The sequence below is a fragment of the Myxocyprinus asiaticus genome, chromosome 39 (assembly GCF_019703515.2).
Source record: "Myxocyprinus asiaticus isolate MX2 ecotype Aquarium Trade chromosome 39, UBuf_Myxa_2, whole genome shotgun sequence".
NCBI lineage: Eukaryota > Metazoa > Chordata > Actinopteri > Cypriniformes > Catostomidae > Myxocyprinus > Myxocyprinus asiaticus.
Window position 1 is genome coordinate 19,016,154 of NC_059382.1, and position 14,492 is coordinate 19,030,645.

Sequence of the window (14,492 nt, forward strand, 5' to 3'; positions counted from 1 at the left end):
AATGTAATGTGTATCAAAATACATTTAAATTTGGTATTTGTATATTTTGAAAATACATAAAATTCTTTGTGCCAGTCAACCTCTTTATTAGGCTGCTGATTTCCTGTATCAACTAGTTCAGACATGCCCCCCAACCCCAATTGTAATGCACGCAAGCTGCAGATGTCAGAGAGAACGGCTCCATCTAGCACTGGGTGAGCAAATGTTCTGCGTTTCTGCAAGGAAATATGGAGTAAGATAAGGTGAGGATGTGATGGTCGACTCTACTTGTTGCAAAAAACATAATAATTGCTGGCAACTGTTATTTAATTTCCATTAAAATATTAAGGTAGCTATGATACTTCTCGCCAGCCAGTTAAATGCGTGTCAACAGTGAGGAAATCAAAACTAGTCAGCATCCAGCTAGCAGCTAGTCTAACTATCATTAGTGAGTTCACTAGCTATTGATAGCTAGATCTCTAGCTAGCAAGCTAAAATGGAACATCATTCAGATTTGCCTTCAGTTAACATGAAGGAATAAAAGAGCACTGTCAAGGGGAAAATAGCATTAGCACGAGCACTGGACATTAGTGCTAGCTAGTCAGTCTTGCTAGCTAATCAGTTGTTGGTGTTAGCAACTGCTTGTGTATTTACTAGCTAGTCAAGTGTGTATAGCATTACTCCTTGCTAGACAGCAAGAAAAGTACCCACTGTTTTACACATGATTTATTTAATAGGGTTCGCCACAAGTAATAGCAGGCTGCAGTGTAACCTGGACAGAAATAAGTATAGAAATGGCTGCTATTTGACATTTTGCACTATGTAAGTTTGTAATCATGAACCTGTTTATACAGTAAATAATTGTCTTTAATTGATTGCCTTACATTAACTAACTAACTTTTACAAAATAGTACTGTGGCAGTGCCATGGTACAGTGATGGCATCAGATGGCACTTTAATATAAACCATTACCATATTTTATATCAGGTGCTATGTCCAAAAACAAGGGTAACATACCTGCACATACAAAAAATAAATAAATAAAAATTGTAATCATTTGTAATTTCTTATTTCCTACTGGGCAGGGGAAGGGAAGAGGTAGGTGAAATGAAAACAAAAGTTTCTAAGCAGTTGTACACCAAAATGTTTTTGTATGTCTTTGCATTCAGAATAGGTCCAGATAGATTTCAGCTTTTTAGTGATACTTCTTTGAATTGCCAATTTAACATGTATTTTGTATATTTTCAAGTTAAAAAATACTGTATTTTATTTTGATACATTTATTTCCCCACACAGTATTTGGTATTTTATTATGATACATTTAAACTGAGGTATTTTGTATTTTTAATAAATGTTCATGTATTTGTGCCCATCACTGTTTGTGTGCTAAAAATAAAATCTAAGCAGGTGTCTCGAGACGCGTAGAGCTGAAGTGTGTAATTTCTGCGTCACCTAACAGAATTGCAAAAAAATAAACATTGTTTTCAATCCACTTTCCGAATATGCCCTCCTGTTGATCGAACAAACAGATAATCTGACTCCAAACTCATGCCATTGGTCGAGTCAGTGTTGTTGTGTCTGGCTGGATAGACTGTTCAAGCAAAGGAATTTTTATACCACCACAGAGATAGTGTTTACCGTTTTTGAGAAAATTTGCCTAGTTGTCTCTGCATATTAAGCTGGGATAGGAGAAAGTATTTGAAATCTGAAAAAGTTACACATTTCAGCTTTAAGTTATTTTAAAACTTGACAAGGTGTCCTAAAAGTGTAGCCCTCCTGCGTGACACGCTGAAAAAACAACAAGACCGTGCGGAACAGTCCAAAACATGTCTTACTTATCTGTCTATGTTTACATAGAAAAATCAATTGAAAAACAGTGTGGCTGGATGCAATAACTCTTTCTTTTCGCAAGGCCTTTAAGGGGAGACAATTAGCTATATATAGCCTACCATTAATGATTGATTGTTAAAAAAAAGCATTGTTTGCGTTACTGAATTTTTATCATTTGTGGTTAGATAGTATCTGCTGCTTGACTGAATCAGTGCCTTTGTTGTACCTTGGTTCTGGCAGATTTGATTATGTTTATTGGACTTCTACATTATCTGTAGGGCACTTTGTTGCAGTTTTAATTAAAATTCTCAAGCAAACTCATATATTTTTGATCATATACTGTATATTATATAATATGTTTATAATATAATTATTTGTTGCTACCAGTTATTAGCTGATCTATTCACACAATAGACTGATTGGTCTTGGATTAATCAGTTTGGATTCATTAGTCTTGGAAAAACTGCTATTTCTAGAGCTTGTATATTGTTACTTAATGGATTTTAACATACTGTATTTCCAGCTCAATCATCACAATGTTTGCTCATATGAGGATAAGAAAATAAATATTTAAATGTCAAATGTCCATGGAAATAATGGAGAAAAGCACATGGAATGCTTTCTCTATCATCACTGTATTTGTCTTGGTCTGCCCATCTAAACTGGAAAAATAAACTAAATGGTGACTTCCTTTGATGTCAGTCAAGCCTGATGAAAATTTACAATTGATAAAAGCTACATGAACAAAAGACGTGTGTTTGCTGGCCAGTTGAGAAAGATTAGCCAAATGGGACGCACTGTCTATAAATGTCGGTTCCTCCAACAAAGTTATGATGACTCCATAATATGTAAAAAGGAAAAACACACACTCATGCAAATGCATAAACTTATTGACATGTGCTGGAATGCACAACTACAGCTCTGCTGAACATTTGTCGGGGCCAGCAGGTCACACAATTTTTAACCTTAGTTTAAGGCCAAGTAGACATTCTCAGCTGAGAGTCTCTCGAGAAAATAAACAAACACTGATCTGAGCCCCCCCGTTTAGAAGTAACAAAGCCTTGGAGAATAGATTTCCTTTGACGTATTTCGTTAAGAGGACAAAGCAAAGTATAACTGTTGTATTTTTCATTGCTATGGGTCACTTCCACACCATTAAACCTGATGACAGTTAATAACAACTCAAGTGCTCCTGTCTGTTCCTTGCTTTAAAGGAAACGTGTAACTTTACACACAAGGGAAACAAATCTCTGGTAACTTGATTTTCTTGTGGAGGATGTAATTGCGACAACAGGCCATTTTGTTGCTGATTGTTCGACTGACTAATTTCTCAAGCTAATGTATATTTCCTCATAAATGCGACGATCACTTGGGAGTTAGTTCAAACTACAACATGAAAAATGGTGGGAGGTCATGTTACTTTGATTTTTTTACCTTAAATTTAGTTCATGTTTAGTTTTCTGTAGATCAACATGATAGTAGCAATGCCAAATAATGGGTTTGATTCCCAGTGAGCTATTGGGGCCAATCTTTGGCCTTTTACTTGCTTAACTTGCAGCTGGTGCTGTGTTGATCAGGACATTTACCAAAGCAATATGAGTGGGACTACTCACTCAGTTAGAGACAGACGGATGGTGCACTAGTCCAGAAGCTTCTTTGGGAAAACACAAACTCTAAACAGAAGAAACCACTGGTTTGCAGTCTGGTCCCAGCCTAGGCTATGACCTCACATACAATAGCAACCCATGGGCTCCAGCCAAGTTTAATATGAGTGAGCTTAAAAGGAATGATAGGAAAGGAGCTTGAAAGAGGTAGAGAAAATATCGATACATTGAATTGGTCAATCCCTTGGGTATATATTCTCGGCCTGAGAAAATTTGCCTTCCCAGAGACTTTAGTATTTATTTATTTTTTTTTTACCAGAGCGTGATCTTTCTTTATATCAGCTTCATACCCCAAAGAAAGGAAATGCTGCTTAGTGGAGGAGATAGATTCTTAGATAAACTTATTCAACATGTATTTCAGGCAGGCCACTGAGTTTTGATACCCATGAGAAAATGTAAATTAAGTTCTTGATTTCAAATAACAAGGACAAGGCTGTAACTATATATAAAGGAATGGGGTGAGACCTAATGTAGTGTATTTAAAAGGTAAGTTCACCCAAAAATGAAAATTATGTTGTCAACATTTTTAAAGGGTTCATGTCACAAGGAATCAAATTTTCCTTGATCTTTTGACAAATAAAGGCCCCAGCACATTCACAGCGAAGTGCTTATTCGTTCTTTGCTCAGAACCAAAAAGAAGTTCGAAACAGCTGAGCAACGACATACTGGGGGAGACGTTTAGAGGTACATCTAAAAATGAGGACGCTGAAGACTGTTATGTAAAACATAAACTAAAATGACATTAAAATGTGTTATCAATGACTTCATGCCTCATTCTATGAGTAGAATTCACATGAGATTAGTTAAAGAAACTGTATTAACTACTCGATGATTTCAAGTAAAATACATTATATGTAGTAGAAAACATGTAATTTGTAATGTTTACCTTGTGCAAACATGGAGTTGCTGCAAACTCTTTATTGTCGCCATTCGCCAAAGTTTTTCTGCAGGTTTGCCACTACCGATGAATAGCTGCAAACTCCTGGCAAACATTTTCAGTGAATAGCAAGCTCAAGGGTTAAGAGTATTTGAGTAGATTTGATTCCTTTTTTAGACTTATTAAACAAAACAATTGCATGACATGTTCTTGTAAAATGTCTCTATGAGAACGATCGTACAGATTTGGGTAAGCTTGCACCATCTCGCTAATAACTTGTTGACTGATCTTAACTGACTGAACAGGAAATAGTTGTTGGCCTCAAAGTAGGTGGAGCTCCAGGTCACAACTACCGATGACGTGGACCCATGGCAGTAAGAAGGTGTTTAGCAGTCGGTAAGAAATTGTCCTTAAAGTTCACCCTGGCGAGCTGTTACGAACCACTGAAACGAACTCAAAAACACCTTTTTGGCCAGATTTTATTCTAAATGATGTCACATCCGTTCTTTCTTCAATTTCGAAGGAAGTGTGCAGGGGCCTTAAGAGGTCATTGTACTGCAAAAATATACTGTAAGTTTCAAATTTGTACATCCAATATGATATTTATATCTTCACATCACCACAGCTACAACCTTACATCATGATAATGACCATTGATGTCAGTGGTCTCTCCTTGAAACAATCCCTGTTTTTGTGAAGAATCGTTATGCAGATAGCACCCTAAATGTCTTCGCCTCCCTGCCCTTGAGCCCCCTTCACTCTTCAGATTTTACAGCTACCTCCCTTGTGTCTAATAGACAATAGCCCCACTCATACAAGCAGACAACTCCAAAAAACCAGGGTCCAGAATGGAAAACATGACTTCTTTCCTATTTCCTTCCTTCTGACTGCCGTAGAAGCAAAAGCATTGTTCTTTCCACCACTTAAAGAAAGCAAGAGAACACATTTAACTACTTGACGATTATCCGTTAAGATGTTGTGTGTTGATGAGAGTGGTTAGGAGCTGCAGACAGCAAAAGTTTGGTTCAGGTTTGTGTGTGTGACAGGCATTCATATTGTGTGGAAATCAGTGGCGCTTTCTGCAGAATTATGGGGGCACATACTGATTGTAAAACATAGTCATAGATAAAGACATGTTGTAACAAACAAGAGGAAAAAAGGAGCTAAAAATGTTAGGCTTTCTGCACTGTTCTTTTCTCAGTTTAAAATCAAGAATTTCTATTGTAATAAGGGCTGTCGATTTAATCCATTAATTTAGTGTAGTAAATGTAATGAAAAATAATGTGTTCAAAATTTATGCAATTAATCACGCCTGACCCGTATGTAAATTCTGTGATAAGGAATGTTCCTACCATCAGACCAAAGGCAGCACAGACTTCCACAAATGACATGCTGTTGTGCTCAAAGCAGGGCTGGATATATGGGCTTATCCTTATCGCCCCCCCAAGTGCAAGTTTAGCAAAGGATCAAACTGTAATGTTGAACTGTATCGCTGGAACGGAAGACATGCACTCCATTGACTGAAGACACACCAACCTTTATTTGGGGGTATTTCTCAGTAAATATTGATTTGTGATTAATTTGATTAATTAATTGGCACATTATGTAATGAATTTGACTAAATATGAATTAATTGACAGCCCTAATTGTAATTTAACAAAACACTTAAAAATAAAGGTTCTTCAGTGGTTCTACTTCTCAAGAATAATTTTTGCTGTATAAGGTTTATTGAGTTGATAAACTTTAAACATTCATGGTGTTATATATTATAGGTATTTCAGATCAGTGTATTGGCTTCTGCGTTCTTTATACCATCAGTACATACTAAATGGTTTTGGTAAATGGTTGTCTAATAGAACTAGAAAATATGAAGTTTTTTGTGGAACTTAAAAAGGTTCTCCTTTGGCTAATCGATTAATTAAAGTTATGACATCTCTTATACATATAGATCAGGTGGGGTTTATTAGGGGCCACAACTCTTCTGACAACATTAGGCGTTTCATCTATATCATGTGGTCAGTGGTGAATGATCAGACTCCGGTCACTGCCATCTCACTTGACGCCGAAAAGGTGTTTAATATGGTAGAATGGGATTATCTTTATACGATTTTGGAAATATACGGGTTCGGGTGTACATTTATTGGTTGGATTAAGTTACTTTATAGATACCCTGTAGCGGTAATACAAACAAATGGATTAATTTCAGATTATTTTACTCTGAATAGGGGCACTCGGCAGGGTTGCCCTCTTTCCCCATTATTGTTCTGTCTTGCCCTGGAACCGTTAGCAGCTGCGATAAGAAATGAGGACTTTTTAGGGGTGGTGGCGGGAGGTGTGATGCATAAGCTTTTGCTTTACGCAGATGATATTTTATTATTCGTCTCTGACCCTTCTAGATCTATGCCTTGCCTTCACAGAATTATTCAATCCTTTTCTAAGTTTTCAGGATACAAAGTCAATTGGTCTAAATCCGAAGCTTTGGCTTTGACAGTGTACTGTCCAGTGACGGCTTTCCAGCCGGGCACTTTCCAGTGGCCCAAACAGGACATTAAGTATTTGGGCATTTTAGTCCCAGCAAAATTGTGTGATTTCGTTAGAGTTCATTTTGACCCCTTAATAAAACGGTTTTCGAGCGATGTGGGCAGGTGGGCTTCATTGCATTTATCTATGATCGGGAAAGTTAATATTATTAAAATGAATTGTATTCCAAAATTCAACTACCTGCTACAGTCTCTCCTTATAGATGTCCCCCTATCTTATTTCAAGCAATTTGACAACATAGCGAAGTCCTTCATTTGGAATGGTAAGCGTCCCAAAGTACATTTCAATAAGTTACATAGGCCATTTGACAAAGGTGGGCTAGGCCTACCCAAGATTTTATTTTATTATTATGCATTTGGTCTCAGACATTTGGCTCATTGGTCGCTTCCACCTGAGAGAGCCCCTCCCTGGTTCTGTATAGAACAGGAAGTTCTTGCCCCTATTTCACCATTGCAAAGCCTTTCTATCAAATTAATCGGAGAAGTTAAGTTACATCCCGTTATCTCGTATTTGAACTCGGTATGGACAAAGGTGCCCAGAGTGTTTAATTCAGACATTTATTTAAATGTTGCCTCGAGCATATGGCTGAACCCCAAATTATGCATCAACAAGTCCCATTTTTGCTGGTCTGGATTGGGAGGGGGGTTACTACACACAGTGACCTATATGAGAATGGAGTGCTGAGATCCTTTCAAAATTTTGTTCAACTTTTTGGGATTCCCAGATCTCAGTTCTATAAGTATTTACAGTTGTGCCACCTGATTTGTACTGTTTTTGGGAGTGGTTTACACCCCCCTAAAGCGGCAGATACTCTGGGAGTGGTGATTACTGCTTTCGGAAAAGGTCATGAGGCATCGGTGTATAACTCCCTGTTAATTCAGAGTCTGGGGGATGGAGCTTCAGCTTCTCTTAAGAGATTGTGGGAGAAGGATCTTGGCTTGGTATTGGAGGAGGGAGTGTGGGCTAGGATTCTAAAAAATGTCAAATCTGCATCTAGAGATGCAAGGGTTCACCTTATGCAATTCAAGATTTTACATAGAGTCTATTGGACCCCCTCTAGATTGTATAGGCTTGCTCTTAAAGACACACTCACCTGCTGGCGATGTCAGTCAGAAGATGGAGACACAACCCATGATTTTATGGGGTGTCGTAAGATTCAAGAATTTTGGCTGAAGGTGCAAAGTTTTGTGGGTGATGTGTTGGGCACTCAGGTCTTGTTCTGCCCCAGACTCTGTATTTTGGGAGATGGGAAGGTCATGGATTTGGAGGATAATACATGAAGGTCTGGGTTTTGACCAATGTGATGATTGGTAGGCAGGTTATTTTGAGGAGCTGGAAGTCAGATGGAGCACCCTCCTTCCCGGAGTGGTGCACGGAGATGGGGAGTGTGGCTGTCTTCGAGGAAGGGTCAAGCAGAAGGATGGGAGTTAGGGATTTTTATAATAAGAAATGGGGCAATTACCTAGCATTTTTGGGGGAATCTCGAAGAGGGGCGGTGGAGGGAGTAATTTAGAGTTTTTTTTGTTTGTTTTTTATTATACTTGATTATTGTATTTTCTTTTTTTTTCTTTTTTCTTTGTGTGTGTGTGTGTGTGTGTGTGTGTGTCTATATTCTATTGACCACAGGGATGTTCGTGAGGGGGTCAGGGTGGGGTGGGAGTTTGGTAGGGGGAGGGGATATGGTGGGGGTTTAATGTTTAAAGTGATTGATTCATTATATATATGTTGTTGTTTTTTTTGTGTGTGTTAATTTATGAATCAATAAAAATGTTAATAACAAAAAAGGTTCTCCTTTTTAAGAGTAAAGGTAATTCACACATGAAAATATTCTTGAGTATTCTTGAGTTTTTAAGTATTGTTTGTTGTGTGTTTTGAGACTGCTGGTGAAAAGGCAGGTCTAACATGACCTACAGTATTCCAAAAAACATGCTTGAACTTTTCACTCAGTGTTACTTGTTCTGCTAGACATGTGAATCATGCTAATTGCAGAATAAATATTGTGTTAGGCAGAGTGTGTCAAACATAAACCACACTCTATGGGCTGAGAACATACACGAATCCCCCATATGCTTTTCTAAAGATTGGTTTTATCTTGTTTTTATACATGAGCATAAGAAGACCTTTTACAACATACTAAACAAACTAAAAGTTTTTTTTTATTATTCTTTCAATAAGCATTATTCAGTTATGTTTATGTTACATAGCATACCTGTGGCAGACAGATCTCTTGCTCATCATAAAAGAGGAAGCAGGAACCGGGACAAACCAAAAGACTTTGAATTCAGCACAACATAAAACTGCTTTTACAGCATAACAAAACCATAACTCACACACAGCTCCGTGTGCTCTCCCATTCCGATGACTTTTCAGTCCAACAGGTGGAATGCACACGTTTATCGGCTGTGTGCACCTCCCTCTCCCTCCCAAACTGGCGTCTCCGGCTCCTCTTTATCCCTCTCCCGGCTGATTGCGGTAACTCAGCACCAGGCATCCATCCTAATGGCCTGGCCCCACCCTCCTCCTCGTCACATACCCCCAACGCCCAATTCAGGCCGGGGAACCAACCAGCCTGACTTTTTCCCATTAAGGCCATTCAAGTGTTTACAAAATTATCTGCGGGCCATACAATTGCTTGCAATTTCTGATTGTGGGTTGTAATTAACATATGCATTCCGTTACGTGCTCACGCACCAAGAAAGACCACTAAAAGTTCTGTCTATTATACAATATTTTGCATTTTTATCATTTTAAATGATTTGTAATCATTATTTTAGTTGTATTTTTATTTTTTTACAGTTCATTGAATCAAGGCCATCAAGATGCACACAGCAGAGTCTTGTATGTGTGTGTGTGTTGCTGAAAAGCAAATACTGTGTTAAACTGAAAATGTTATCAATAAAAGACTTACGTTGGATGTTTACCTGGCTCCCACTTCCTCCTTAACAACGAAAGCTAGAGACTTATCACAGTAGTGCAGAAACAGGGGAATATGGAGGAAGATATGCCATCATGGAGAACTCGCCCTTCACTGATCTGATCTAGAACCTCGCCAGCATCCACCAAATGCAACATCAGGCTCTGCTTGAGCTGTGCCAGGAACAGGAGCAGCGATTCTGGGTCATCCTTCAAGCTCAAGCAGAGGACCGGCAGGTGCTACGGAGCTTGATACCCCAGGGGGATTCCACCGGCGCGACCTTGAGCCATCTTGCAACGGGTTGGCCACAGTGCATAGCAGCACCGCCTGCGCTTCCGTTCGCCGACGCTTGCCAAGCTCGGCCACCTGTTTGCCTTTGCCCAACAGCTCCGTGACTCCTGCCGGCGGTGGCTTCTGGCAATGCCAGGGGATGTTCACAGGTGGTGTGCAGCAATGTCAGCCGGTGAATCCGCTGGCAACCCCAAGAGCGGCATTGCACACACTTCCGTTGATTGAGGTCCGCTTTGAAAGAATTGGTATGGACATCGTCAAGCCATTAGAATGGATGACATGTGGGCATCACTTTGTGTTGGTTCTGGTGGACCTCGCAATGCGATATCCGGAAGCAGTGCCTCTGCGCAACAACTGTTGAGGAGGCACTCTTCAGAATTATCTCCTGAGTGGGGATTCCGAAAGAAATCCTCACTGATCAGGGCACTACGTTTATGTCACGTACACTATGTGAACTGTACAAATTATTGGGGATTAAATTGATTTGGACCAGTGTTTACCACCCCCAAACAGACGGCTTGGTTGAATGTTTTAATTAGACCCTAAAGAATATGATTTGTAAGTTTGTGCACAGACACTCGAAACTGGGACAAGTGGCTCGAGCCCCTATTATTTGCAGTACAAGAGGTCCCACAAGCCTCCAAGGGGTTCTCCCAATTTTAATTATTTTACGGGCGTCGACTGCATGGCATGCTCAACATCCTATGAGAAAATTGGGAGGAGGGACCTTCAAACAGCAAAAACTAAATTCAATACGTTCTTGACCTGAGAGCAAAACTCCACACACTGGGGCAATTAACACAGGAGAATTTGCTCCAGGCTCAAGAACGTCAAACCCAGCTGTATAATAGGGGTACTTGACTACAGGAATTTACATCGGGAAATAAAGTCCTTGTATTGCTCCCCATATCGAGCTCTAAATTACTAGCCAAGCGGCAAGGACCCTTTGAGGTCACACGGCAAGTTGGGGAAATCGATTATGAGGTAAAACGAACAGATAGAGGCGGAGCATGTGACTTTGGCTACAGTGGTTCCGGAGAGGGAGGAGCTTGGACCGGAGGTGAATGTAAAAGTCACCGATCGAGTCACCCCGGTCACTTGTGGAGACCACCTTTCACCATCCCAAATCACGGAGGTTGCCAGGTTGCAAGAAGAATTCTCCGATGTGTTCTCGCCTCTTCCCGGTCGTACGAATCTTATAGAGTACCATATTGAGACAACCCCTGGGGTAGTGGTATGTAGTTGTTCCTACCGATTACCTGAGCACAAAAAAAGTGGTTCAGGAAGAATTAAAGACTATCCTGGATATGGGGGTAATAGAAGAATCCCACAGTGACTGGGCCAGCCTGGTGGTTTTGGTTCCTAAGTGCGACGGCATGGTCCGGTTCCGTGTGAATTATAGAAATGTCAGTGCGGTGTCTAGATTTGATGCATACCCAATGCCTCGGATTGATCAGCTGCTTGATCGGTTAGGCTTGGCTCACTTTTATTTGACACTGGATTTGACGAAAGGATCCCCTAAACTCCCATGTCCCGTGAAAAGATGACATTTCCCACACCGTTCATATTACACCATGGCTCCCCGGCCTGAGTCAGGTGATGGGGATATGTGGGGATGTCGGCGTGGGCGAGCGACGTCTGTGGAGAGCGAGGCCAGGAGAGGAAGAGCGGGAAGGATTGACACCTGTGAAAAATCACCTCTAACAGCTGTTTTGTGTTGCAGTGAGAGCTGGAGGGGGTTAAAAGTGTAGTCCAAACCACCGGAGGGGGAGAGAGAGATGCACACAGTAGAGTCTTTTGTGTGTGTTGCTGAAAAACAAACAGTGTTTTAAACTGAAAAGTGTATCAAATAAAAGACTTAGGTTGGATGTTTACCCGGCTCCCGCTTCCTCATTAACAACAAAAGCTAGAGACTTATCACAGACTTCTTAAAGCAGACCAGAATCAAAGTTTTGCTTTGATAAAAAGGGTGAAATGAAATGTGATCAGCTGTATATGCATCTCTTGTTTTTTTGTCAGCAGAACACTGCCTTACTTGTACGCTCCTCCAGGTGAGCAAAAATTACCTTAGATATCGGCGCATAGCTCTCAACATCACACTCACAAACAGCCATTGACACACCTGTTACCTGTTCTCTTGATTTATGTTGCCTTGACTTCATTATACTGAGCTCTGGACCTTAAAATTAGCATCTCATAGGTGATTTGGTCTGGCTGGTCATGTTAAGGAACAAACCATGTCAAACTGAAACTAGACTTTAGTCCCACAGGAAATCTTCAGCCTATTTTCAAATACATATTCCTTGGTATGTCTTGAAATTAGTTCTCAGCAGTAGTCGATTGGAAAGATGATCAGATTACAGGCTTTCTGAATCTGTTTTTCATCCACTAATGGTAGACAACTAAAAAAAAGTCCAATTTAGGAAGCCAACTAAAAGCATCATTATCAAGAACAATAGCATTTATAACGACCATTGATAAAAATAGAAAGCACTGTTTGGAAGACTTTAGGCTCCTTTGCATGCTCCAGTGCACTCTCAAATTAAACATCAGGTCACATCACACAAGCTGTTCGATTGTATATAAGTTAATTTCTGCCACTGCAACTTCTGGAGACATACACAGGTTCAGGCACACACCACTCAGCCATTACTAACCATAATAAACAGTTACTTAAATAATATGCATCATCATAAGCAAACAGACAAAATAAAGTTTTCCTTCAGTGGACAGACTTTATGTAGAACCCAGTAAAACACATACACAAAAAGCATGACATGACATGATGTGTTAGATAAATGGGTCAGTGATGTGACATTCAGTTTTTTATTCAGAAGTAGTAGTAGTAGTAATAATAATAATAATAATAATAAAAATAAACATTAAAATGCATTTCACAAAAAACAATTAGGCTTCTTTTATACACCTCTACTATGATGAACATGTTTTCAATGACTGAGTTTAAAGTTATTTTGATGGTTTTTCTGGGGCTTAAAGTAAAAAATGTGAAAGCGGCACAACCACCCAGAAACAGTAAAAACAATAATAAATGAATAAATAAGTCTCATTAAAAAAAGCAGAACTTTTAAAAAACTAATAAGTTGTTTGGAGTAATTGTTTTGTTTAAAAATAAGCAGTAAACCAATTTTTTTTTTTTATATAATTAATAATTGAAAAATGTTTGTCCACCAAAGTCAGCTTGTGAAAGCAACATGCATGTAGCCATTCTGTTGTGACAAAATATTTCCCATAACCTCATGATTAAGTGTTAAGTAAAAAAAAACAAAACAAAAAAAAAAAACAATCGGATATTTTTGTGACATTTTTATGTAAAGGCACATTTTGTTCAGGTCAAATGGAGTAACCCTAAGAAAACTTCTTGATATTCTTAACTCAGATATGTATGATATTTGTAAAAAAAAAAAAAAAAGAAAAAAAAAAGTAAAGAATAGTTCACCCAAAATGGAAATTCTCTCCCGATTTACTCACCGCCATGCCATCCCAGATGTGTATGACTTTCTTTCTTCTGCTAAACACAAATACAGATTTGTAAAGAATATTTCAGCTCTCTAGGTCCTCACAATGCAAGTGAATGTTGACCAAACCTCTGAAGCTTCAAAAAGCACGTAAAGGCAGCATAAAAGTAATCCATACGACTCCAGTGGTTTAATCCATGTCTTCAAAAAAGATATGACAGTGTGGGTGAGAAACAGACCAATATTTAAGTCCTATTTTACAATAAATTCTTCTCCATGCCCAGGCAATATGCACAAAGAATGCGAATTGCCAAAAACAAAATGAGAAGATGTGAAAGTGGAGACTGATAGTAAAGAAGGACTAAAATATTGATCTGTTTCTCCCCTACACCTGTCATATCCCTTCTTAAGACATGGATTTGACTTCTGGATTCATATGGATTACTTTTATGCTGCCTTTATGTGCTTTTGGAGCTTCAAAGTTTTGGACCGATTTAGTTGCAATGTATGGACCTACATAGCTGAAATATTCCTGGGATAGCATGAGAGTGAGTAAATGATGAGAGATTTTTCATTTTTGGGTGAACTGTTTCACTACTTTATAACTACTTTCTAAACATTTTTTGTAGTAAATAAATAAAGCTGTAAAATAAATAAATAAAGCGATCAGTGTTTTTCAGTAAAACATGAAACCAAAATGGGAAAAAAATTAATTTTTACGAAATTTACACGTGTGCTTTAAACTTCTATTTATTTATTTTTTTTCTCATTTCATCCCCTCGGGCAACATTATTAGTCATTGAACCGCACATAATAAGTAAGTAGCCTGCTTATATATTTCATGTGCTTAACTGTTCAAAGTGCAGCACTTGGTCCCTCCTACGCATCACTCCGCACTTCCTGCGCGCTCTATGCAAACA